The sequence below is a fragment of the Triturus cristatus genome, chromosome 8 (genome assembly GCF_964204655.1).
Source record: "Triturus cristatus chromosome 8, aTriCri1.1, whole genome shotgun sequence".
Classification (NCBI taxonomy): Eukaryota; Metazoa; Chordata; class Amphibia; order Caudata; family Salamandridae; genus Triturus; species Triturus cristatus.
In genome coordinates, this window is record NC_140591.1 from 430,484,092 (window position 1) to 430,487,604 (window position 3,513).

Genomic DNA, 3,513 nt, shown 5'->3' on the forward strand with positions numbered 1-3,513 from the left:
TTAATTATAAAGCACAAATAGCAGCTGCTAGCAGTTTAGCCTGTGGATAATCATGTCTTTAGCATTTTTCTGTCGGATGGTTAGTTTGAAGAAAAAGAAAGAAAGGCAAGGAGTTCCATGGAGGGGTCACTTGAACACTGAAAGCACAGGGCCTGCAGTTTGAATGTTACTAGATGAGCGTGTATTCAGCAGAGAGCTTTCTATGTCAGTATATTAAGTACAAAAATATTGTGCTACAAAATACTGTAGTCTAAAAAGCAAATAAGAATACATCATAAAGGTTAATTTATATAGAGCTAATTATAGGTACATAATGCTTAACTCCACTCTTATGAACCATGAATGTAGGTATGGTGTCAAGGTACATATTTGTTGAATTAAGAATATATACATATTGGTGGTTGCCAGTAGGTAGTTATAGTTAGGACCTAGTTTCCATAGGAAAAGTGTTTTTTTGTTCTGCTAATAACGTTGGCGGTGTTTGAGGGATCTTCATGAAATATTCTAAACTAGTTTGCCACTTCCTTCAGTTGCTGTCTGGAAAGTTTCAGGGTGATTTGTGAATCTGGAGCCAAGAAAATGGGGGGGGGGGGGGAGGGGGTCCTGAAATATGTTTTCCTTAGGCAATTTCCCATAGGGATTTTAAACATGACTACAGACTGAATCGCTGGATGGAATTACACCACATTTGACAGAAACCTAGCTCTTGGTCCAAAAAGAGCCCTTTTGTAATTTGGTGTAAATCCCTTCAGTAGTTTTGGAGTTATTAAAGAAAAAATCAATTTGTATATGTAGGGACGCAAATCCTCTGTGGATCTCACAGATCTCATGCTGAGATCTGATTGGCTGCCGAAACTTCAACCAAAAGTGTTGCTAGCCATCTTGGGACTCAGCCGAGTCCCAGGAAAATACTATAAAAAAACCAGAAGGGGACAGAGTAGCAATACCCTGCCCCCCTAGGCCTGGTGGTGGGGTCCGACAGGGACCTCGCCTGTGCACAAATTTGTTTTTTTTAAATGCTGCTGCCAAATCATGGCGTATCTGCAAATCCGTAGCAAAAATTTTAAAACAACAAGCGCGGTTACCTTGCTTGCTTTTTTTGGTCCCTGTGCTCGATTAACATCAGTTTATGCTGAAACAAACCCCAGTCTGCGTTTTCTTTGTTCTGCTAATAACTTTGGCGGTGTTTGACGGATCTTCATGAAATTTTCTAAACTAGTTTGCCACTTCCTTCAGCTGCTGTCCGGAAAATTTCAGGGTGATTTGTGAATCTGGAGCCATAAAAATGGAGGGTCCTGAAACATGTTTTCCCTAGGCAATTTCCCATATGGATTTTAAACACGACTACAGACTGAATCGCTGGACAGAATTACACCAAATTTTACAGAAACCTAGCTCTTGGTCTAGAAAGAGCCCTTTTTTAATTTGGTGTAAATCCTTTCAGTAGTTTTGGAGTTAAGAAAAAAGAAATGTGTATTTGTAGAGACGCAAATCCTCTGTGGATCCGACAAATCTCATGATGAGATCTGATTGGTTGCCCAAACTTCAAGCAGAAGTGTTGCTAGCCATCTTGGGACTCAGCCGAGTCCCAGGAAAATACTTTGAAAAAAACAGAAGGGGCCAGAATAGGAATACCCTGCCCCTCTAGGCCTGGTGGTGGGGTCCAACAGGGACCCCATCGGGCCTAAAAATAAATATTTTTAAATGTTGTTGCAAAATCATGGCAGATCTGCAAATCCATGTCAAAAATTTTAAAACAACAAGCGCGGTTACCTTGCTTGCTTTTCTTAGTCCCTGTGCTCGATTAACATCAGTCTATGCTGAAACAAACCCCAGACTGCCGTGCACTGTGAGTAGATAAACATTTACTGTGCCACATATTTAGTATAGATTTGTTTCTGGTCAGAGCCCCAAAAAATTGAAACAGTTTTTGATTTCAAAATTAGGTGCGGAATTAAGACTGTGCCTGCGATTTCTTAGCTTAACCTCAGCATACTCATCTGTAAGGCCGTACAAGTTCAGGCCTGTGCTAACTCATAGGGGATCGAGGAAGATGCCATTGGATAACATGGTCTCCCTCATCCAGAAGATTGCACGCCAAGCCTGGCTCACCTTCTCTGGTGCCTGAGCCTCACCCTCACAGGCTGGGTCTGAACTGGGGTGACGAAGTGAGCTAAAGAACGATGATGGAGTTAACCAAGATCTGTGACTGGGGGTGAGTGCCTGAAAAGTTCAGCACTGCGTCCATCATCTCATTGTGTTTGCTTTGTTCACCCTAAGTTGGAAGGGTATTCCCAGACATGGGTCCTTTGCTCACTTTGCCACTGGATTCAAGCTGGCCTGGCTGATGACGGGTGTTACCCTGATACCGGTCCCAGGATGCCTGTTTCCAGTCCAGGGAAGACCTGGCTTAGCAGGTCGGGCTGGACTGTTCCTGTGAGGAACAGGGTCAAGACAGATTTGCATATGGCTGGGTCTGAACTGGGGTGGCAAAGTGAGCTAAAGAACGATGATGGAATCAACCCAGATTTGTGACTGGGGCTGTGTGTCTGACAAGTTCAGTGCTCTGTCCATCATCTCCTTGTGTTTGCAGCAAGACCTTCTCCAACAACCTGAACCAGCTCAAGAACCTGGTGAGACAGTTGTGGGTTGAGGACCTGCAGATTACACAATGGTGGTACACCAAAGGCCGTGCTACACAGCCTGCCCGTCACCTACATGCACACCTGCGAGATGGAGAGCTTCAGCGTGGGCGTCTTCCTGCTGCACGACCTCCCGGGCATGCACAGCATGATCAAGGTGCTCTATGACACATTCACAATCCGTGGCTTTGACCAGCTGCAGGAGGTACGCGTGGCCACATTGCCCCCATCATTCAAACTGCCCCTGCAGCCCTTCCAGATGTATGCGCTAAGCCGAGTCCTGTGCTGATCATTTAGCCACTTTAGCCCCACCAGCTCTCCCCACACAGGGCAACCTGCACCAGATCAGCGCTTTAGACTGGCTTGCTGCTTTCCTTGACATTCTAGCACCACCTTACGACCCAAAAGACAGGCACGACTGTCACTACTACCAGCTACTGCAGCCAGATTCCACTGAGCCCCACGCCCAGAACGGGAAGGACGAGGAGGGTGAGAACTGTCAGGTGTGGCTCCTGGAGGTCCCCCAGCTGGCTGACTTCTGGCGTGGAGGAGAACCTTGCTCTGAGACAACCGGTGACCCATGAGCACCATAGTCAGAACCGTGTCAGCCACCCAGGAAAGCAAAGGGTGCAGCCCTGCAGGACTGGGATATCATGAACATTGATAGACCTGTGCACCCAGACCTCACTGCGTGAACACATTAAACCATGGGAGGGCCCCACCCACCCACCATAGTCCAACTTAGAATTTGAAAGTTAGAATGCAGGATGTAGCTCCTCATTACTCTTCGAGCCGGATGTGTGACCCAGAACTGACTTGTTTATGAATTATAGCTCTTACAAGAAAGTCACCAGTTAATGTAGTGAAAAGG

At 45.9% G+C, this 3,513-nt stretch overlaps 1 pseudogene; it reads left to right on the forward strand.

Moving 5' to 3' along the window:
* Positions 1-2,032: 2,032 nt before the first annotated feature.
* LOC146802261 (2-aminoethanethiol dioxygenase-like) lies at positions 2,033-3,226 on the forward strand (annotated as a pseudogene).
* The last annotated feature ends 287 nt before the right edge of the window (positions 3,227-3,513 follow it).